We start from the raw sequence: 24623 nt of genomic DNA, 5'->3' as shown, positions 1-24623 counted from the left end.
TTGTGCCAAAAGTCTTTGGCAATCTCTGCTGACATCCGGGACTTGGTACCGCCCAGTTTGTTGACATAACAAACCGCCGATATGTTGTCCATCCGAAAAAGGATACAACAATCTGTCTTCAGGGGAGATAGACATTGGATCGCAAAGGAACGAGCTAACAGTTGCAGGCAGTTGATATGTGAATGTAGCTCTTCCGGCGACCAACGACCACCTGTGGACAATTGGCCACAACGGGCTCCCCAACCCCACCGGCTGGCATCGGATTTGATTATCACATCCGCGGCTGATCCGAAGAGCGCTCGGCCTTTCCAGGCCTCCATGTGGTTTAACCACCAGTTCATCTCCAGCCTTGCCTCCTCTGAGAGAGGAATCTGTTCTGAGTAATTGAGGCCTTTTTTGGAGATGGCAGATCTTGACCCGCTGAAGGGCCCGGTAGTGAAGGGGACCCAGGAAGATTGCCTGAATGGAAGAGGCCAATAAACCCACTATTCGGGCTAATGGTCTCAGGGATATCGTCTGCTTGTGAAGGGTAGAGCTCAGTTCCCGTTTGATAGCCCTGATCTTTGGCATCGGAAGCAGGAGCTGGCAAGTCAAGGAGTTGACTAGGAAACCCAGAAATTCGATAGATTGAGTCGGGTCAGTACCGATTTTTGTGGATTCACAATGAACCCCAAATTCTGCAATAGGCTGATCGCTCAATTGAGGTATATTTGAACTGGCTGGGGGGATGTCACCATAATGATGATGTCGTCTAGATATATTATGAGACGGACTCCCCGGGCTCTGAGCAACTCTACTACTGGTCTGAGAAGCTTCATGAAGCACCATGATGGTGATGACAGGTCGAACGGGAGAACTTTGTACTCGTAGCAAACCCCTTGCCATAAATACTGTAGAAACCGGCGATGAAGGGGAAATATGGGAATGGACAAATACGCATACTTCAGGTCCAGCCGGACCATCCAGTCTCCTTCTTAGAGGAGATCGTGTAATAGATGGATACCTTCCATCTTGAAGTGTTCTGTAAATAATCCATGAGTTGAAATCTCTGAGGTTTAACACCAGTCTCTGAGGTTTAACACCAGTCTGGACCCACCCCCTTTCTTCTCCACTAGGAAGACATTGCTTAGAAAACCACAAGGGTGAAGAGTGGAAGTCACTATCGCGCCTTTCCGCAGTAAGGACTCGATTTCTGTTGAGATAAAGTTCTGATCTGATTGGGAAAAAGACAGCAGGTGTGGGTTTACGGCCTGGAATGGGGAATCGTACAGCTCTAGTTTGTACCCCTGTACTGTTTCCAACATCCAAGCATCCTGAGAGATCTCGCGCCATCTGTTGAGAAAACGCATTACTCTCCCCCCCAAAATCACCTCGGAACAAGGAATCGAGCTCACCTGAGTTTCCGGAGTCCTTTTGACCACTGGAATTACCGCCAACCCTGCCTCTGTGGAATCTGTTTCGTGGTCTTCGAGTGGGGTAGAAGAAGGATGTATTGGAGCTCGAATCCTGATATCCTCCGCTCTGCTGGCCACGAGGGGCTCCTTGATTGTAACCACGGCCGAACGAGCGCCCCCAAAAGCGTTCGGCCCTGCAAAAACCAGGCGGAACGCTCGCTTGAGGGAACTCTGAGCTTTGTCCAAGCCACTGAAAGTAGCCACAAACTTTGTTAGTTCTTTCAGGAAAGGTTGTCCAAACAGCATTCCTTGAGCCAGTGGGCCCGATTCCGAAGTAGACAGTTCAGCGTGTTTAGGATCTAATTTCAGTAGGATAGAGCGACAGCTTTCCGCAGACAATGCACAGTTGGTGTTGCCCAGCTGGCAAACTGCCCTTTGTGCCCTTTGTGTGTTAGTGGGATTTTTAAAGCGCGCTGCTACACTGAGGTGTCCTGGCGCTATGCACTACATACTAAAGAAGCTGTGGCAAGCCCAATGGGCGGGAGTCAGTTAAATGAAAAGCCAAGTTTGTAATCCTTTTCTAAACGACAGCAGCTCTGTCGAATTCCTTAAGGAAAAAGGAAGGCTGTTCCAAGTTTTAGCGGCGCAATGCCGCAAACTCCTGCCGCCCCAGCTCTGTTTGTTGACGCGGGGGAGAGAAACTTGTTTAGCTTGCATTGAACGTAAGGCTCTTCCCGGAACGTACCACTGAATGGATTGCTTGAGAAAATCGGGGCCAAAACCATTAAGCGCCTTACAGACTAGACACAGAGCCTTAAACTGGATCCAGAATTTTTCAGGGAGCCAGTGAAGGGCTCTAAGTCCTGCCCTAACCAAAACAAACTTCGGGGTCCTTAATAGCTTGCACCTTCTTATCGAACGCTTGTCTAATGTGGGCATGCACATAATCTGCCACCTCTTGAGGTGGGAGCCAGGCCGAGGAATTTGGGTGGATAATGTCTGAAGGTTCAAAACTGAGGACCTTGAGAGGTGAAGGTTTCTCAGTGTGTTTCTTCTTCCTTGCCTTTTTAGCAGGTCTAGGGGCCTCTTCTTGATCTGTAGAAGTATCTGAAGAGGTGTCTTCGTCAGTGTCCTGAGGGAGCTCAGGATTCGTGGCTTCCCTGCTAGTGGTAGTGCGTTCCGGGTCAGCCATGGACTTGGCCAGTCTAGCAAAATCGGCTGCGTGCGGATTAGTCATTCCTTGCCCACTTTTGGGACGAGAGCCTGTAGAAGGAAGACAGCCGTGTTGCTTGGCGGAAGAGCAAAGGTGCTGCTTGAGGGATTCAATAGCTCTCACTAACGCTCTGTTTACTGAATGTTGGACACCTGCGTCCAATGCCTCTAGGAGGTCCTGCCCCATCGACCCAGAGGATTCATCCTCATAGTAATAATAGTCCTCTTCATAATACTCAGCCATTTGCACACAGAGAGTGGATTCTAGACCCAGGAGGACTGTACATATATATATATATATATATATATATATATATATATATATATATAAGCAGGGTATAGGATTGTAGGAGGTCAGGGAGAGTGGCAACCCCAGGCAAGCTTAAACAATCCTACTGGAGGATCTTGCAGAAATAGTGTTATTAGGATGTGGAGGGAGGAAGCTTGCCAAGTACCACTCTAGGCAAAGCCTATGCTGTATTGTACAGCCCCACCCAATCACAAGGTGCAGGGCATAAGGGGAAGCAAAAACGAGCCTTCTGCAACAAATTTTAATGAAATTGCAGGCAAAAACGGGGTCAGGAGCTTAAACATGCAGCTCCACCGTTCATTAAAGCCTCCAGAGTAAAGAATAAAGGCAAGATGGATGCCGCACATGCGCGGAAGCGGACGCTCATCCAAAATCGAAATTGGACTATGCGTCAATGAGATGCGTGTCCCAGCTCCCCGGTGCCTCCCGCACCACAGTACACCACAAGCACGAATGAGGACGCGCTGAGAAATGCCAGGACAAGGACTCGTTGGCAGTACGGCAATAACCTTCCCGAGGCGCGCCGCAGATTACTTGCACTACGGAAGGCGAGGGCGGAAGGCGCTCGTAAATTCAGAGGCTGACGCGGCAGAGAGCCGATCAAGCGGCGAACGTCACTGATGGGAATACCCTGCAGGCAAGTACCATGCAAGCGCTATATAAGGCATCAAAATAGAGCAAATATACAATATAGAACACATATGAACACTCTTAAGCTATCAATGAAGACAAGAGGTAAAAGCACTTAACTGGCTGCGGAGCAGCAAAGAAAGAGGACTCTATGTTCATGCAGGGACCTTATATAACCTGGGACTCTATAGTTGATCACATGGTTTTGTTTTCTCTTGGCTGATGTGGAGCTTCAGTAAAGAAATGAGAAGCATAATCGGAGCCTCCGGTCCTGACATAGAATTGTAAATTTTATGGTATAAGTATAACTTTAGAATTTCTAATATTTGTGTAGTTTAAGTTAGGTTTCTATAGAAAGAATAAATAAAGATATAGTAATTTGAAGGTGGTGTGTAAGGTATGGCTATAACCTTCAACTTTCTAATGATTGTGTAGTTGAAGTTTGCTTTGTATAGAAAGAATAAATAATGTTTCCTTAACTAGAGCTAATCTTAAACTTTGTTTTTTCAATTTCAGTTTTTTTTATTTTAAGATTAAAAAAGTGTTTTAAATCATAGAGTGGAGTGTCGTCAAGTGGAGTGTCATTAAGTGGACTGTCATAGGCCACAATGGGGTAGAGTTTTGTAGAGTGCAGTGACATACAGTGGGTTGTTGTAGAATTGAGTAGAGTGGAGTAGTATAAAGTGGAGTGGCATAGAATGGAATATCTTTGATTGGAGTGGCATAGAGTAGAGTGGTGTAGAGAGGAATCCTGTAAAGTGGAGTGGCGTAGAGTGATGTATAGTGGAGTCGCATAGACTACAATAGCATAGAGTAGAGTGGAGTAGTGTGTAGCAGAGTGGGATAGAGTGTAGTTGCGTAGAGTAGAATAGCATAGAGTGGAGTGGTGTCTAGTGGAGTGGTGTAGAGTGGAGTGGAGTGGCGTAGAGTGGAGTGGCGTGCAGTATGGTGGCATATAGAGAAGTGGAGTGGTGAAGAGAGGAGTGGAGTAGAGTGGAATAGCATAGAGTGAAGTGAAGTACGGTGTTGTGGTGTAGAGTGGAGTGGCCTACACCAGAGTGGCATACAGTGGAGTGGTGTACACTTGGGGAGCATGTTGTAGAGTAGACTGCTGTGTCGTAGAGTGGAGTGGTGTGGAGTGTCGAAGAGTGGAGTGAAGTGAAGGGTCATAGAGTCGAGTCGTGTTTCATAGAATGATATGCATTGTGTTAGAGTGGAGTGGCATAGAGTGTCATACAGTGGTACAGAGTATCATGGCATAGAGTGGAGTAGAGTAGTATAGGATAGTGCAATATAGTTTCATAGAGTAGAACTGAGTCAACTGGTGTGGTGTGGCATACAGGGAGTCGCTTAGAGTGTTGTACAGTGGAGTAGAGTGTCGTAGAGTAGCATGGAGTGAGTGGGGAAGATTGTCATACAGTTGCGTAGTGTGGAGTGGCTTGTTATATAGTGGAGTTGCGTGTTGTAGAATGGAGTGGCGTCGTAGTGTGGAGTGTCATAAAGTGGAGTGGTGTGTCATAGAGTGGAGTGGGGTGTCTTGGAGTGGCATGTCATTGAGTATCTTAGGGTGGAGAAGAGTGATGTCCAGTGGAGGGTCATACAGTAGAATAAAGTTTTGTGGAGTGGTGTAGAGTGGAATGGCGTGTTATATATTGACATGTCAAACAGTGTGTTAGAGTGGAGGGGCATAGATTGGAGTGGCCTAGACTGAAGTGGGGTATCGTAAAGTGGAGTGGCGTAGAGTGGAGTGGCATGTCCTAGAGTGGAGTGGTGTGTGGTAGTCTGGAATGGCATGTTGTAGAGTGGAGTGGCATGGAGTGTCACACAGTGAAGTGGAATGTCGTAGAGTGGAGTGGCGTGTTGTACAGTGGAATGGCATACAGTGGAGTGGCATGTCGTACAGTAGAGTGGACTGGCTTGTCATAGAGGGGTGTGTGGTACAGTGTGTTAGAGTGGAGGGATGTACAGTGGCGTGGCATAGAGTGAACTGTGAATTTTTGTGATAGTTGATAATTCACAGTAAAATATGTTTTGGAATGCTTTCTTTATTGTGGTTTTCAATCTGACTGAATGTATATTTAATTCACTTGGTAGAAAAATAAGTTTTTTAGACCTTCCACACATATGACGACAGCTATCTTGTTTGGGGACAAGATTTACAGATAGGCTTAAAATAAAGGAAGGACTACTGTCTAAATGTAAAAATTGTAAATCTGTTTATTAGCTTTATTTTGATATGATTTTGTAAATAATTATTCTATGTGGACTATGTGTTCAAAAACATTACCGTGCTGCCTTGTATTACGTACTGTTCTGGTTTGTAATAGAAATATATATTTTTTAAATGCAAAAGTATCTATTTTTATATTTTTCAATAATGCTTTCTAGAGGTTTATGTGGTATTGGTATGTGTGGCAAAGGTACTTATAATGTACCTATATGTACATTCCTGGCACTAACGTGTGGTAACCACGTGTGTTGTACTCGTAGATGCTTTGTAAAAACTGCGTTGTAAAGGCATGTGTGATGAAGGCATTCGTTGTTCCATCATACAACCCTAACCAAAAATACATTGCAAGAGCAATCATGGACGCCTAGTAGAGCTGGGGAGTAGGACCACTCCTATACCACTAACACTGAACTACAATGCAAGATCGATATGAACCACTCAGATGGAGATGCAGTGGTAGACTAAAAGGTCATTCCCAACATCGTGCTATGGTGCCATATTAATATTACACTAGCAAAATGCTGGTACAAGCGTAAAAGACACTGAGCCCAGACTGTGACACAACAATGCGTGCCTAGTAGTCTGTCCCAAGGACAAGTACCAACGGAGTCCAAACAGCTGAAGTGATGAGGGAGGTGATCACCTTGCCCAGTACCTGCTAACAGACCATACAGGGAGCAGGTATGTTATATTCTAGCCATGTACTTTACCTTTAATGAGTTAGTTATGTTCTATTGTCACCATGGCTGTGAGGTCATTGTAGCTTGCTCATGGTAGAATGTTAGGTTTGAAAAGAGCAAACTGGAGCTGGCACAGAGGAGTCTAGCAGATGAAGAGCTGTGTCGTTTTCAACCAAATAAACTCAACTTACTCATCAACTTGTCCTGTGGATTTACTACATATTTTTTTTGGCGACGGGGCCTACACAGCTGAACCCACACATCTATCAACAAATAATTTTTCAAGGATTTTTTATTTGACTCAATCCACGTCAATCCATCTGCCTCAACTGCCTTTTATTTTCGATGAACTCCTCAATTCAATCTTTCTCTTCACTCTACAAGTCGGCAGACCAGCAACCCATCGAAGAATTTCAAGACACACTTTCAACTTGGAACTTCGGCGCTTTGAGATAAGTGACTTTAAAATATTTTATTTTCAAAACTCTTCTAACTATCTCACCCGCAGCGCGCCACTTTCACTGTAATGTGATTACTGCATTGACATTACATCTATTTGGTTGGCAGTGTATGAATGTTTCTGGCATACGGTTGCAGCGCAGACATTGTGTCAAACTTCGAACGAACTTTACCACTGTTTTTATTTAAACACTGTTTTCCCTGTACAACGAGTGAAGCTGGCGGAGTAGCGGGGCACGTACAAATATTAAGCGCTCTCTATTCTGTTTGGGAAAAGTAAAGTGGTCACAATACTGTGCAGGAAAGGTAATGCTCCCGCAAATTTAAAAGAAAACTTTACCGGTATTCTCAGTTTCCGTGAGCGAGCGTTGGAGCGAGTCTGCCTCACGAGAATCGAACGAGACCTCTGCACGAGAGATCTGTTTAGCGTGAACTTCCGCAAGACTTCCCTTCATCTCTCTGCGAATGCTCCGTTTTTGCCAACCATTGTAGAGCCATTTTGTCAAACACACTGCGCATGCTCTGTTTCTTTTGCCAACCAACGTGTTTTTTTTTCCTATCCACACAATACTCTGTTAACCAAGGAATCTTCACCTTCTGTCTGCCAGTGTCACAGTACGTTCTGAAGGATTCCATTATTCAACAATTGACATTCTTTTCCAAGAAATGTTTCCCCAAAATTCAAAGATACTATGTCTATACCCAACAATATTTGTCTACGATGTGGGAGTTCTGTCCATAGCAAAGGAGCGAAGTGCCCAGCCATAAATTCTGTTTGTAACTACTGTAAGAAGCTAGGACATTTTGCCACAGTTTGTCTAAAAAAGAAATTTCAAAAGAAATCTATAGCTTGTGTAGTTGAATCAGATGATGACTCAGATACTGAAATTATGTCAGTTATCACTGAGCATGCAGAAAATAGTGAAACGTCAATACCTCTTACAGGTGATCCATCAAATTGTGTTGATCCTATTGTCGAAATACTTGTTGGTAATAAGAAACTTGATCTTCTAGTAGATTCTGGTGCGAGGATCACCATGATTACTGAAGAATTATTTCATGAAACCTGGGGAGAGAGAGATTTATTTCCTCCTGACAGGAAGCCTATTTTTTATGAAAAACGCAGAATTGCACTACTTGGATTTTTCGAGGATTACTTAGAATTCAGAGGTAGGAAAATAAAAGGGAAGATTTATGTTGCTGTCAAGGGTTTGAATATCCTAGGGTGGTTTCACCAAGGTCTTTTTGGCATGCAACTTAGACCAGGCGCAAAAGAACAAGTACTACTTGTCTCTTGTGAAGAAGCAAACACTAAATGGGTCAATGAATTTCCCTCTGTTTTCAGCGATCAACTAGGTAAGATCATTGGTTTCAAACATAAAATTATTGTTAAGGATGGAGCAACTCCTATTAAACACAAACTCAGGAGTGTTCCGTTTAGCATTAAAGAGGACCTCAACAAAGAGATTACCATGCTATGTGAAAAGGGAATTATAGAACCTACTGACTCATCATTATGGTTGTCTCCTCTTGTGGTTGCACGCAAGAGGGATGGTAAACTAAGGCTGTGTGTCGATCTTAGATCCTTAAATAAAGAGATTTGGGTTGATTCCCACCCTTTGCCTAAGATTACGGATCTATTTACCTGTATCAAAGGTGCTAACATTTTTTCGAAATTAGACCTGGCTAGTGCCTATCATCAAATAGAACTTCACCCTGATTCGTGATCTTTAACAGCTTTTGTATCTCCTCTGGGTACTTTTCGCTGCAAAAGAATGCCTTTTGATTTGGCCTCAGCGGCTTCAGTATTTCAGAGGGTGATGCAAAATTTGTTAAGAGATGTTGAAGGAGTTCTTGTTTTCCAGGATGACGTTTTAATATATGCCAAAGATGATAATACACATGATGACATTGTTAGGAAGGTTTTAGAAATTTTCAAAAAAAATGGGGTTGTTTTGAAAACTGAAAAATGCAAGTTCAGCTGCAGTGAAATAGAATATCTAGGCCATTTACTCTCTCATGAAGGGATCAAACCAAGACAAGGTTTAATCGATGCCATTATGAGGTCACCAGTGCCTAAAGATAGGTCTGGTGTTAAGTCACTGCTTGGATTATTGGAATATTATTCAAGGTTTGTACCTAACTATACGTCACTGGTTAGACCTATCAGCAATTTGCTTAAGTTGTCTACAAAATTTTCATGGACAGCAGATTGTGATCGTGCTTTCTTGGAAGTGAAAGATATATTGAAAAGAAGTGATGCCCTTACACCTTTTGATCCTGATTTGCCTTGTTTTATTACAGTAGACGCAAGCAAGGTGGGTTTGGGTGCCATTCTTACTCAACGGTCTGGTGAACAAGAACATACAGTTGCTTTTGCCTCCAGAGTTCTTAGGAGTGCTGAGATTCAATACTCTGTTATAGAGAAAGAACTGTTGGCTTGTTTATGGGCTATTGATAAGTATCGGCCGTATGTTTGGGGTAGACATTTTAATTTGGTCACAGACCACAAACCACTTGTGTCTATTTTGTCTGCTGGTCCTGGTAAATGCTGTAGACCAAGGATCACTAGAATGGTTTCCAAGTTACTTCAATATCAATTCGATGTCACACACATTTCGGGTGGTAAAAACACACGTGCTGATTTTTTGTCACGTTATCCACAAAGTGGTGATGTGAGTGAGGGTACAGGCTTTCAGGACATGAATGATGAAGATGAAGAAGATTGTTTTGTAGCATCGATAGACGTACCCATTTTGTCTGTTGGGTCTGAAGAAGATTGGAGGAAGTTTTTGTTAAAAGACAAGATTTTACAAGAAGTGTTCAATTTTGTCAAGAATGGGTGGCCAAAAGAGAAGTCTTTGTCTTCTGAATTACAACCATATTGGAAAGTAGAGTCAGAAATTTCAATTGAAGATGGTTTAATAATAAGATGTGAGAAACGTATTTCACCACATTGTCTTAGGGCTACTATCATGAAAGAAGCTCATGAGGGGCATTTAGGAATGTCTCTTACAATACGTCGTATACGACAAGACTTTTGGTGGCCAAGCATGGATAGTGAAATCAAGATGTTTGTGGAAAACTGTCCTGTGTGTTGTTCTTCTGAGAAATCACTCAAAGTAAGTATTCCACCTTTGGCTCCTATTGAATGCCCAAGAAACCCATGGGTCAAAGTAGGTATCGACATTATGGGTCCTTACGAGATTCTACCGTTGGGGATGAGGTTCATTATTGTTTTAATGGATTATACATCCAAGTGACCTGAGATAAAAGTAGTGAAGGAAGCCAGTTCTATTAAAATTATTAAGTTTCTCAAAGAAGTGTTCTTGAGAGAAGGTTTTCCTCAATTCATTATCTCTGACAATGGGACTCAGTTTGTTAGTGTTGAATTTCAAACTTTTCTTAAAGCATGCGGATCAAACACCTTAGGAGTTCTCTCTATTATCCACAAACGAACGGCCTTGTGGAAAGGATGAACCGTGTTGTGGGTGATTGCGTTAGTTGGGCTGTGAAGGGGAAGCATGATGTCTTTGCATCTATTGAGAGCATGCTTTGGTTTTACAGAACGACACCGCATTCTTCCACAAAGGTTTCGCCTTTTGAAGTTTTGAGAGGTAGAAGAGCCAATACCAGCTTTCGACCTGGGTGGATGTGCAAGTGGTCCCATTCTTTAACTGACGTTGAGTCAGTTTTAGATACAGTCAAAAATAATTCCGATATGACACAGAATAAAGAAAAAACATGGTTTGACAAAAAGAGAAATGTCAAAGTGGTCATGTTATGTGTAGGAGATCTTGTTAAAATTAAGAAATCTACTCACACAAAAAAAGGAAAATGTAAATACAGTGAGCCCATCAAAATTGTTCGCATAGGTACTAATGCTGTTCAAGTAGAAGGTGGGTGTTGGTGGAACATTTCCAAAGTTGTAAAAGTGAAAGAAAATGTCATTACTGAAAATCTTGATAAACTTGAAAGCAGCATGAATGTACCTCGTAGAAAGAGTAACAGATCTATTAATTTACCTTGCAGATATCGTGACTGAGTACTGTTTTATTCCATACATTATTTATTAATTTTCAGATCTTCGTTCTTCTTTAACAGTAATGTTCCTGTAACCTTACAGATATCGTGATTGAGCTCTGTTTTATTCTGTATATTATTTATCAATTTTTAGATCCTTGCTTTTCTTTAACTGTAATGTTCCTCTTAAATTTTTGAATTATGTATTATTGTTATTGTTCATTTTATCTGTTTTCTTTCCTTTCAGAAGAAAGGAAGGTATGTTATATTCTAGCCATGTACTTTACCTTTAATGAGTTAGTTATGTTCTATTGTCACCATGGCTGTGAGGTCATTGTAGCTTGCTCATGGTAGAATGTTAGGTTTGAAAAGAGCAAACTGGAGCTGGCACAGAGGAGTCTAGCAGATGAAGAGCTGTGTAGTTTTCAACCAAATAAACTCAACTTACTCATCAACTTGTCCTGTGGATTTACTACATGGTGGCATTGTACTAGTCAGTCAGCTAGACAATATGAATTATGAAAACTCTTTGGGATGATGGCCATATGAGGGAGTTCTTATGAAAGGTGGGTTATTGGGTATATTGCTGGGGGTCTGGAGGGTGGTGAGCACTAGAGGAGTCTGGATTTGCTGGTGGGGTGGTTGGATCTGGTGTGGATGGGTTGAAGAGGGAAAAGCAAAATGCCAAAGGGAATGAACGGCTGTCCAATGGACCAATGAGTGAAGAATATGGTCATGATAACTCATGATTGACAGGGCTGACTCTTTTCTCCTTATTCTCTTTCTAAATATATTAGATCTAGGAGAGAGGTGAGCTCAAATTGTCTATAGCCCAGAGCTGTACAGAATCGTTACACAATCTGGCATCTTTCTCTGCAAAAAGGGAAAACTATATTTATTAACGAAAACATACCAGTCGTAAGATAAATAGTCATGTTTCTCAAAGACCGTTGTCAACCCTTGCATAGCGCATAGACCTCTCGGGTTACCTTTGAGAAAAAGATGCAACGAATGTGACTGCATTGCATTTGTATAAGAAGTTTATTTTCTGTGCCATAAAATGATAACTGAAAAAAGATGGACGTTTTGGGTCTAGTGTATATTAAACTTTCTAATGTGTTTACATCGGGTGATGTTTTCTTACTGTCGGCTCAGTTTAATGTGGCAACACGTGCACTGGGAGTCATCGATAATGTATTTGTTTGCCATCAGGTGCTATGAGTGCACTCCAATGGAGGCGCTGGGCGAATCCACATAATCTTAGATGGACAGGTTGCTTTATCAGCTGGTGTTCCTCCTGTCACTGCAACCCAGCAGCAGTTTGCTGCCTGACAACTTAATGCCTCCGTCTTCTCACTGTCTTTGCAGTTGTAAGATGTGTTTTCTTAACGCCCTGACAACATTCTGAACTCGTGCCACAGAGACTTTCCAGGAAAGTTATTGCTGTACTAAGGCAGGATTTGGCTGCTCCTGCTACTCTTTCCTACCCGTCATTCCTTGCGAATAGTAAATCACGTACAGATGAGGTTTGGTCAAGTAAGACTCTTCCGGAGTGTGTGTCTTTTGAATTTGGAACCTTTTGTGTCTCTGTGGTATTAGATATGCCACTATTGACTGATTAGTATCTCCCAACTTGCACCTCGGCCACATATACTCGATATAGAATGCTTGTCAATCAAAGGCATGGCATAGTAAAAGGATCAGTACATGTAAGCCACTTTTACCCACAGCTCTTGATTTGTACTACACATCCCTGGTAAACTCTGCAAACAAAACCCTGTCCATAGCAGATAAATGCTCCTTTCCTTGCTGATGTGGCGACATCGGTCTGTGTCACAACATCTGAGCACATCTTCCTTCCGCAGGAAGGATTAATGTGACACAAACATGGCCATCACAAAATGCTCAATAGATGCTTCCTGAAACACACAAGCGTGCAGCGAGGGTCGATCTTGCCTGTTCATCATCAAAGAACAGCAGTGCCTGCACCGAGTGACACGCTGCTGCCTCCACTTACTTTTTAACTCGAGATAATCCCAATGTAGTTCTGGCTGTCCGAAGACGATGGTGGACAGGGCCAGTGAACCTTCCAGGCTGGGCTGTTTGTAGCTGATCAGACTAAAGGGCACACTCTGGTGTACACACCGAAAACATTATATAGTTATGTTTCAGCACCAGGACACCGCTAGCAGTAGCTTTACACCCTACAAAACATTCCCATTCGTTCGTTCCATCCATCCTTCATTCATCCATTCAGTGGGTCCCACATATTTATGAAATAGGGGACTAGGACACCCATGGAGCCCTTGTATTGCTGAGACTGATTTGAATTGGGTATCACGTGGAGGCAATAGGAACCAAAGAAGGATAAAATGGCAACCTTACACAGAAGATTTATATTCTATCTACTGTTACCCGAACAGCGATGTTACAATGCAGTTTTTACTCGGTAGTTAAGGGCTTCTTATGCAAGATCACATAGTGCAGAAGTCAAAGAATGTGGCACTATATTTTTTTAACATAAATAAGAAATGAGAAATACCTTTTTTCTTTTGAATATTTCTGGGAAGCATTTTATGTGTACTAAAATCTGGTAGTTGTGGTGGCTTTTATATGTTTGTACTGGTTAAAACTTGTTAAGATTTCAGTTTGATAATGCTGCTGCTTGTGTGAGGTGTGGGCAGTAAAGTTCCTGGGTACATCTGGAGCCTGTTGAGGCTGCCTACGTCTAGGCCGATCTCCCCATAGAAAGGATGAGTCATTGACCTTCGATGTGCTCAATCATCACAAAAAGTGCAAATGACTACAAGATCTCGGAGGAGCACATAGGCTGAAGAAGCCTGCTGAGCTGAGGTAGAGAAGGCGGGATAATGGACATGTGTAGAAGTGAGGAGCCCATGGTCTCTGGCTGGTAAGGTGAGAGGCACCATGACTCCAACAAGTTGAGCATGTTTAGATTGATCATTGTGCTGCTCATCCCGTTGATTTTGCAGAAGTGGGTTGGGGATGACTTGCTTGCTCCTTGATGACTTTGGCAATGTGACTGGAAGAAGCACTAGTGAGGCGGCAATGCCACTGCATGCTCCATCAATTTCAGCGTTTCCTCATTTTCCCCCACCTGGGATTTCCACACAAGGTCAAGGCTACGATATCTCTTGTACTGTCTAAACTTGATTACGCCAATGGCCTCCACCATGGATCATCTTGATCAACTATGAAAAGACTACAAGGGATTCAGAACTCTGTTGCCAGACTACTCCTATATCTAAATCACAAGCCCACGTCTCCCCTGCCTTGAGAGCCCTACATTGATGACAGGTTGCCAGAAGATCCACTTTCAAGCTGTTTTGTTTCACCCACAAAGCATTACATGGAATAGGACCGCTTTCCAGCAGGAATTAAAATCAAATCACCAAATACATTCAACAAAGGAACCTCCGCTCCAGATTGGTACCTCACCTCGAAATCCCCACATACAAGAAAAAAACATTGGTGATACATCTTTCTCTGTTCAAGCAGCCAAACTATAGAATTCACGGTGTATATAAACATTTAATTTGATTACATGTATTATCTAGATATGTGTATTTCTTGACATAAATATGTATAATAATATGTACTTATGATTCTATATATTTATTAATTTATTCCTACTGTAAAAAAAAACTTTGACTCTCTACAATGCACTACCGTATATTTCACCCCATACCCCTCTCAGAATATCCTCTACCTTCACTCTCTGATGCATTCCAAACCTTATTCTACTACTATGATCTCCAAATTAACACTTTCTAGACTCTTACCTCCTCAAATTCTCAAATTCTCCCAAACCACATTTTAATACTATGATCTCCCAAACGACCCGTCTAAATTCCTCCCTCACGTATACCTCCTGTGATTAATCCCAAACCTCATTTTACTACTATAATATCCCAATACACACTTTCTATAAGCTTCCCTCTTCTATTCTACCATTATACTTTTCAATTCAACTAACAAATTCACATGTCTGCTGCTCAAATGAACTCAAATGTCACTATACTAATCCACCACTAATCCTTTTTGGGTTCTGGAGTAGCGTGCTTCTCTCCGAACAGTGCTTTAACGCCTCATCAGGGGTAGTAAGCGCTGTATAAATACAATTACAATTACAATCTCTTGCTGCTAACAAGAAAAACATTTACTTCTTTATCTGTTGGTGCTGAATGTGGCTTTAGATGCAAAGTAGAAAAATACTGCCTAACACTCCATCATATGAAAGACATAAGTACTCGTAAGCCTATGGCTGAGGAGGGCTTAACCATTACTGAATGCCAACTAGGGGCTGATTTAGAATGTGAATTACAGTTCAAGCAGGCAATGACTGAAGGGGCTGACCGAAAGCCCCTTTCTGTGTCTTGTTAAATTATTTACTGCATTTATTGAATGACCTGAGAGCCAAGATCTAAAAACAGCCAAGATGTTTAAACTTTCACAGCTCCTGCTGGACTCTATGATCTGGTAAGATGTACTTTCTATCAGCACAAGAGTGGAGAAAGAGGAGAAAAGAAAGGATTTTTAGGGTGTGTACCGCTTTACTTGAGCAGGCAGATCTACAAAACAAATAGGCTGACTATTACAGATTTAATAAATGACCTGGAGCCCATCCCAGGGAGGCAAACTCAACAAAACTAGGTCGTAACTACTGATGTACACGTGATTTGTTTCCTCCACCTCCTTTTATGTTCTAAATATTTTTATTAGCATTTTTTCGTAAAACAATGAAAACAAAATAACACAAAATGTCATGAAATCAAATCAATGATAACATTGGGAATGTCAGGCAGTGGGATGTGAGTCATGTTGAGCTAGTGGGCGGGGACTGCATATTTGATGTTGAAATTGTAGTTCTAAGACAATTGGGAGTGGTTTATCACTGGAGAACATTAGGTCTGCGATTGGCTCCCCTGTACTCAACATAGAATACATAACTAGAAACAAAAACATTAGAATGTAGTAGGAAAATAAGAGAGTGGATAGAAGTAGAGAGGGGGAGGAGGGGAGTGGGGGTAATCATGTGGGTTGATGGTAAACGGCCATAGACAGGGTTGCAAATGGAGTCCATGGCAGTGAGACAGTGTCCGGGAGTTACATTATTGTGCAGAGGGGTTTCAAATAAATACCGCTAGTGATTCCCATATATGTTGCGATGTAGTGGGGTTGCCTTTGTTAAGAGATTGGGATATGTGCGTACTCCTAAGATAAGTGACCCATGCACACCATGTGTGATAAGGAAAATTGTTAATGGATGTCCAGTCAATCAGAATTACCTTAAGGTCAATGGTAAGTAGGAGATCTAGTAACACAAGGTCTGAATCAGGGAGTTCAATTGATGGTTCAGCTGGGTGTGGGCCAAGGATAATCGATGGGAAGTCCAGGAAATGTTGATTTTGAAATGTTTCTGCAGTTGGAGGCAGATGTCTGACTTAAAGGAAGACAGGCAGGGGCATGAAAAAAACATATGTTCAGCCTCGCCAGGTGCTGAGTTAAAGGCCCAGCATGTGTTGGTGTCTTTGAGTTTTAGTTCAAAGAGTTTAGTGGATGTCCAATAGAGGAAGTGGCAGCAAATAACTTTGTTTACATCAGTGAGTGGACTAATTTGTTCTGAAATAGCCATGGGCAGATTTTTTACCAAATCTCCTTGCTGAAAGATGTGGAATGGTACGAAGAAAAACATCACAACCATTTTTTTAGTAGTGGTGGGTTACGATAAGGATTGGCGCTTTTGAGTAATTTATAGATCTTGGATGCAGAATGACCAATCAAATGTGTAAGTTGTCTCTTTCTAAGGAGAGTCGGATTCTGAGGTGGATTTAGCTTGGCCACTTTAACTTTCATCTGTATGAAGTCATAGAAATCCATATTTGAGAGGCCATGTTCCCTCCATCTCCTTGATTCCGGTATCTGCTTGAGGTTAGTGGTATTTGAAGGCAGGATTTCCCATCAAGGGATTTCCATAATTTTGGAAACCTCATGGTATCTGAAATTCAATCACAAATCTTCCCCAAGCAGACCGACTGAGCTTGATGCCACTTTAACAGAATGGTATGGCATTGCTCAGTTCCCCCATGTGATTACATGTGTGGATGGCACTCACGTTCTACAGTCCTTCAAATACTGAGTATCTGTATAGAAATAAAAACAAAAAATCACTCACTTATATCCAGGTGGTTTGCAATGTTACTTAAACTAATTTTGTGGTACTGCCGACTAGTAATGTGAGAGTGTTAAATCGATAACTGTTAGGTAATGTTTCACAGCAGTACCGTGCATACATACTGCACAGCATGTCTTGCATTCCAGCTACATGTCTTTCCCACAAGTAGCAGTGCACATGCAATTTCAATTGAAATGTTATCCCACCCATCTAAATCCATGGCATCCATGCACATGCTGATACAACAATGCATATAAGCACACCAGATCTGTGATAGAGCAAACATTTAGATTGGGTAAGTGCAGGTTTTGTTGTCTGCACAAAGTGGAGGAGTATTAGAGTACACCCCTGAAAAGTGATGTAAAATTCTATAAGCCTGCACAATGATGCACAACATGGCAATGAGAAAGAACATCAATGCGAACTATTTTCTGAATAAAATTAACAGCCTGATTCATCAAGCTGATTTGCGCTCGCAAAGGGCCAGATTCTGAGAATCTGGCCCTTTGCGAGTGCGATTTTTGCATTTGGGATTCATCATCCCAAATGCAAAAATCTCTATTACCGAAATCGCATATTTGCGAGGAATTGGATTTAAGGAATCTCTAATAGAGATTCCTTAAATGCAATTCATCAACCAATTAGAAATTGCGAAATCGCAATATTTGGTCGCAATTTACCACCAAGTCTGACTTGGTGGTAAATTGCGAAAATAGTGTAAAAAGCACTTTAGTGCATTTTTTTCTTTTGCATGTTACACACACACATGTCCTTTGGACATGTGTGTGCGCAACACCTGTTCAAATGTGCATTTAAGGGGTGCTACAGGGTGTCCTTTGGACACCCCTGGCACCCTTTAAATCGCTATCTTATTTGCGAATAGCAAATTGCTAATCGCAAATAAGGAATACTCCCCATTCATTCCTATGGGCCTTTTGGCCCATAGGAATGAATGGGGAGTTATTCCTTATTTGCGAATAGCAATTTGCTACTCACAAATAAGGAATGTGTAGGAATCGCTATCTATTTAGCAATTCCTACATGAATACCGTTTTGCGAGTCCTTAATAGCGATTCGCTATGAATCGCTATTAGGGGCTCGCAAAATGGGTGAATGATGAATCAGGCTGTAAATGAATTAATAGACAAGAATGAAGATGCAAAATAAAGGTGAAATTTAATGGTGAAAAATGGACTGGTGTTCAGTTCTTGGGGAACCGATCAGGTTAACTTGTAGAGGATTACTGACTGATAGTGGAAGAGGTGTGGCGCCGCTGCCAGGGCGACTGACACTGGAATCTGGGGATCAGGGTTCGATTCCCGGCTCCGGTGGCAGGTTAGCCCAGCACCATGTGACTCTGGGCAATAGCTTGCTTAATCTTCCCGACGGCCCCCAGCGCCTAGAGACCCTAACGGGTGATTGTGCGCTTTACAAATGTGGATTATTATTATTATTATTATTATGTGCATTTCTTTTTCATAATATACGGATGTTGCTCTCATGCTTAAATATAGTGTTGCATTATGTTGTCACAGATTACTCAACACATACGTGCTTGTACTTTTAGATGCCCCCGAAGAAGGGAATCAATTCCCGAAATGCATTGGGCTGTTAAAATAAAAACATGGCATGTGGAACCCACCTTTGACTCCTGATCCTTTATGAACATCAATGCGTAATATTTTCTGAATAAAATGAATTGAATTAATAGACAAGAATGAAGATGCAAAATAAAGGTGAAATATAATGGTGAAAAATGGACAAGGTGGATAAATAATATGAATTTGATTTATTGGATTCGGATTCTAAGGCTGTGCAGCTTGGTGGAACCCAGTTGGTTCCTTCGTGATTTGTAAATGAGAAAGGGTCTGCCACAGGAACCTGAAGATGACAAATCTTATGATGAAGAACAACCCCTCCCTCATTTGGTTCATCCTGGACATAACTCTTCCAGGGCCTAGGAGGGTAGGGTACACAGGACAGACATCAGCAATAATTATTTTTAAGGTGAGAAATGTTATGATGCAAGACAACTAAGTATGCTTACAGTGTTGTTGCATGATCTAAATAAAATCATGTTTATTAAAAGTTGAAATATTAGTTTAAGTCGCAAGAGTATGAAGAGTTTAAGATTTGAATAACAGACAATTTAAAACTTCAATTGTTATGATTTTGTACTAGAATTTTATTTTTTGGAGCCCCCCTAATAAGAAAATGCAACTAGGGGGTATGCCCAAATGACCCTCCTATACCTGGGTATAAAACATATAAGATGTATAACAGCGAAAAGTATGGAGGGATCAATCACTTTTTTATTTACGTTCAAGGCACCATTAATGTATATATTGTGTATATGTATTGTACTGTAGACGTGATTATGACTTGTGTATGATTATTTTGTAATTGTTTATGTCTTGTATATATTACGTTTGCTGTACTATGAGTAAGTTGATTTTTGTACCAGAGTCCCGCCACATGATACGTGTATATAATAAAATCATTAATATTTATATGTACAAAATATTGAAAACGTCGGGGTAATTAATGGTGCCTTGAACGTAAATAAAAAAGTGATTGATCCCTCCATACTTTTCTCTGTTATACATCTTAGAACCTCTAATAAGAAAAGCACATATTGCAAGTAAATTAATGTTCTTGCTGTTTTTTTTCCTTGTGCCACTTATTGTTTTCTTATTGGGCAACATCTATTGACCCAGTGTCACCAGTCCTGCTCCTTTTTCAACTTCCACCAGCATCCTCTGCGTCCAGTGTGCTGCTCATACTTGATGCACCCTCCATAGTGCCTCGTGGAAGTGCTTCACAAATACAGGCACTTGATGTCGGCAGTTCCTTATGGACATGAGTGACTTGGGCAAGGCTTCTTAATGTTGCCACTTTGTCTCAATAATCTTCCCTAGTAAGTTAGTGTCATGTTGACACACAGTGGTTGTTCGCAGTCATTCTACAGACCTGCTGAATGGTTGTTGGTGGAATATGCATGGTGTTGTTCCTGCCTCATCTGGCTAAATCCCTCTCTTAAGGAGTGGCACAATCTAGTTATTGCCTGAGATATATGTATACTTTGTGCCATTGCAGGAAAGCCTGCATACATGACATTGTTTAGCCCTCCCACCTTTTGGCTGATTTCACACAATGCATTATGCTGCTTTTATTGCATGCTTCATTGTGCACAGTGTTTGTTTGCATTGCCCGATGAGACCAGCTGCATGTAATCCATTCCTTTTCTGCTTTGTACGTATACAGTCAGACACTAGTGGAAAATGATTTATGCTGCTTATCAATCTGTCAGTGTTGCTTTAATTTTACAGTGTTTGAAGTGACCTTCTTGAAAATATATGGCTGTGATATTTGCATAAGCTTGAGTGTTGGAGTTCTTTTCTAGAGTGCAACATCTGTGTTTTAGGGCCGAAAAATGCAAATATTCAGGTCATAATAATTTTAGGCCAGAATCTCAAGTGCACTTCTTTTCGCCTTTTTCTTCCTACCGCTCTCTCATCCGCCTCTATTTGGGGACCATTAGTGAAAGTAAGTGTGGAGTTTATGGTGTTGTTTCCTCCAGTACTCTCTCTGGTCCTTTCATATTGGCAAATCAATGCATTACTGGAAAACTTTGCCCTCTAGAGATGTGTGCATTAACACACTATCTGTTGTGGGTGCTGCAAGACAGAATGGAGGGGTGTAGCTTTAGGGGGGTACATGAGATGGAACACCCCCAAATAATTGTCAGTCGGTCACAGCAAGACAGCATAGTCGCTTCTGCTGTCGTTGATAATGCATTTATTTATTTTGATTGCTGGGCCCAGGAGGAGGGAGTGCATGAGAGCAGAGACATGTCCCTGAGTAATCCACATATTAGAATAATATTGGCACCAGAGCAATGGGCCTCTGCCTGTCACTCATTCCACTTTGTGTGATGCTTGGGTGACCACTCAGTGACCTGACTAACTCTCATCGCTTCGCACCTGTGTCAGGTTTGGCAACACACTTGGAACCCAATGGTTGAGCAGCTGAAGTCGGGTCTCTTAATGCATCCGTACGACATGCAATCTGCATGCCAATAATTTTATCTACCATTGCAATTCTACATGGTGCCTGGCCCACGGTGCACGGATGTACACAAAGTGCCTTTTTTTACTGCAGCTTGTGCAGCGGCTCTTTTCTTGGGCCACATCACAAACCGCAGTAGAAAAAAGGAGCGCCAACTCATTGTCGGACGGTCACCTGCCCGATAAACTAAAAGTACGGTCATTGTTCGCAATCGTAACTGGTAGAAGTAGTGGCAATTTGTAAGCCAAAGCAAGATGTGGGTCAGGGCCGGCTTTAGCACTGGTGGCGCCCAGTGCAACAATCATTTTTGGCACCCCACACCCTATTACCGCTTCCTCGAAATGTGTCACTGCCAACAGGCAAAAGTGCCCCTTATCTCTCCAATCTTAAGTTACTGCTCAACACAGCACTCCCCCTGATGTAAGCGCCCCTTTCACAGGTCAGCGCCCAGTGCGGCTGCACCAGTCACACTGCCCTAAAACCGGCCCTGATGTGGGTAAATGTTAGATTTCCCAGGCAGTAGTTCTACTACTTCATATGAGTGGTTTTCCCTGATTAAGTAAAATCTGTACTCATCATTTCGGCATCTGTCTCCAAAATATACAAATCTGATTACTTTGAGTAGTCTTGGAAAAAGTTACATAAATTCTTGAAATCATCTTCAAATGCCTAGTGAACATTCGTAGGAGGTAACTTCAGCAGGGGCTTGATACGCTCACACAGCAGCTGGTTTGTTTCATTGTTTTCCATTTTCAATCTGTCAACTGCTTTCATGATCCCAACTTTGTAAAATGTCCATAAAGTCCAGAGCACAGCAGTATCTGGATCACCATTTTGGAATTTTACTTGCCCAACGATGTATGGGAAATTGCATTTCAGCATCCACGCCTGGCTTTTCACAAATAGTGGAAGCAAATGGTATAAGACCATTTATGCCATCCATATTTTCGCGCTTATGCTGGAGGACCTCTGCTGTTTGCCACATCACTGGCTTGCAAGCTATCAAGCTCCTCTTGTTGCAAGAGTTAAACAGCAATTTTTGTTCTGATCATAAGGTTTTTCATCATCAGCATGGCCAGCACAAATAAGATCATTTGACACAATAAACTATTTACTGTTAACTTTGAATCTTTATTGGATGTCTTATCGTCATTTTAATGTAGTGTAGAACCTGAATGATCAAAAGAAGCCCATACTGCTTTAACAGAATCGCAAATTATAATCCAGCATGTTTTTGACAGTGATTTTAGGAGCAGGGTATTGAGAACCTTTTTTATGGCTTCCTGAAAGGCATAAAACTTCTGCTGAAAGTGAAGAAAGTTTACAATTCCTGAAAAATGTCATATAACTTTTACACCATTAGTCTTTTATCGCATCCCTTTTCTACTTACAGGTTACTTTTGTGTGCCAGGCAAAGAATATACAGTAGAGATGTGTTTGCCATTTGACTAAGCATTGCCTACCATCTCCTATTTGCACCTGACATTAAAGATTTTGGGCCAGAGTTACCAAATTGTCATGCAACGCAGGCCTGCAGCCAGAAATGCTGCACTGTGTTGCACGAGAAGGAGAGAGCAGGAGAGGCCCATATCTACAGAGATATGGCTCTCTCATCCCCTCTCCTTAGTGCCGACATAGAATTCTGCTGCCAAGCCCTATGCAGACACTTTTGTGCCATAGTGCAAAGTTGTCTGCATAGGTCTAGCAAAGATTTTGTACTGAAAGGGTGCCCTTCCAGTGCAAAATATTATGCTTAGACTACATTTAATACTTTTCCTACTTTGTGTGTGTGCTCCACAGTGCAGCACACATGTAAAGCCAAAATAAAAGAAGGAATTGAAACATTTATCCTTTCAAGGCCCTATTTAAAATGGTGTTATTTTTTGACGCAAACCTCTCTCCAAATTTTTGGTAGATAAGCTTTTGCATCAAAAAACCATTTACCACCCCTGGAATGCCCCCTTGGCCCTTAGCAAATGCAAAAAAGCTCTAGGTGCTGATTTGCATTACTTTTAGGCAACTTTCCAGCGCAAAACACATTTTGCCCTGAAAAGTACATAACAAAAAAAGCATGTTTTGCATCACTTTTGTTACACCAATCCAGCTGAAAATGTTAGCAAATCTACCCCATTGTATCATATGATTGACAGTTTTTAATGTCCAGCTCACAGTCAGATAGGACATATATAACTACCGATGGCATGCCTTCACCAGACTTATCATATATGCTGCCAATGTGAAAAAGGCATTCCTTGACCTTGAAAAAACCTGCAACATATCGAATTACTGTAGTGAACTGATCATGATGAAACACATCTGGGGTATTATCAGCCATCACAGCAAATGGGCCACATTCCTGCACCCTGATGACAACATCGATCTGAATGCAATTTCCCAAAATACTTAGGAATTCATTTTGACCTGTGGGACTCATGTATGTAACATGGTGTGGTTGAAGGCTTACATTATTTAACTAACTCTTTAATGATGGCACCCAGGAACTTATCGGCGTAACCAACTGCTGACTGTGTACAATTTGCAAGCTGTCAGAACGTACATTTTCAAATCTATTAAAGACACGGAGGCGAGCATTATGCTAATTTTTCTCCACTTTATTGAATACCGCAGCCTTATAACACACTACCTTTCCCAAAAAACCATATGGGAAAGAAAAAACATTATAACCAATTAGCAATCAGAGTTCATGTATTTTAGTCCATTGTCACTGTTCATTCTCCCTCTTCATGCGAGAGCTGCTTCCCAATATAAGGATTCCATCTACCATTGGCTCAATCTTGTTTGGAGGCATCATTTCCTCAAAAACGAAAAAATCCTGTAACTCCTTTTCACAAAATTTATTAAGATAGCATACATTGTGAAACAACACAAAAACCCAATTTGCATGAAACATTATCATAAAAAAATCATACACTACATCGTGTACAGTACGCTATACCGTTATTATCAATGTAACTTCTTTATCTCAACAAAACCTGAAGTATACTTACACCCAACGACATCTGAAACTTCACAATGATGCAAACGCTCAAGGGAGGGAACAATCAGCCCTGATAATGATGGAAATAATCTTCACCTCCTTAATAGAATTAAAACTTTCTGACACCACAACTAGGAAATTTTTTATTCTATGTTAGGTTCGGAGGCAAGGATTATGCTCATTCAAATCTTATTCACCACAAGGGTAGCTATATTTATTACCGGTTTAAAGTAGGATGTCTTTAAACATAGGATCTGACGACAAATCAACCGTATTCAATATGTCCTTAAGGCTAACTCCTAAAAAAAAAGCTTTGATGCTATAGCACCTCTCAGCTTGTGTGTGCTAAACACTGATGTGTCAATTCCTGCCTCTTGCATGACACCCTTCACCCAAAGGTGCTATGGTGGGGTATGAATTCAC

Source organism: Lissotriton helveticus, chromosome 6, assembly GCF_964261635.1.
Source record: "Lissotriton helveticus chromosome 6, aLisHel1.1, whole genome shotgun sequence".
Taxonomy (NCBI): Eukaryota; Metazoa; Chordata; class Amphibia; order Caudata; family Salamandridae; genus Lissotriton; species Lissotriton helveticus.
The sequence above is the reverse complement of the archived record's forward strand: the minus strand, read 5'-3'. Positions refer to the sequence as shown.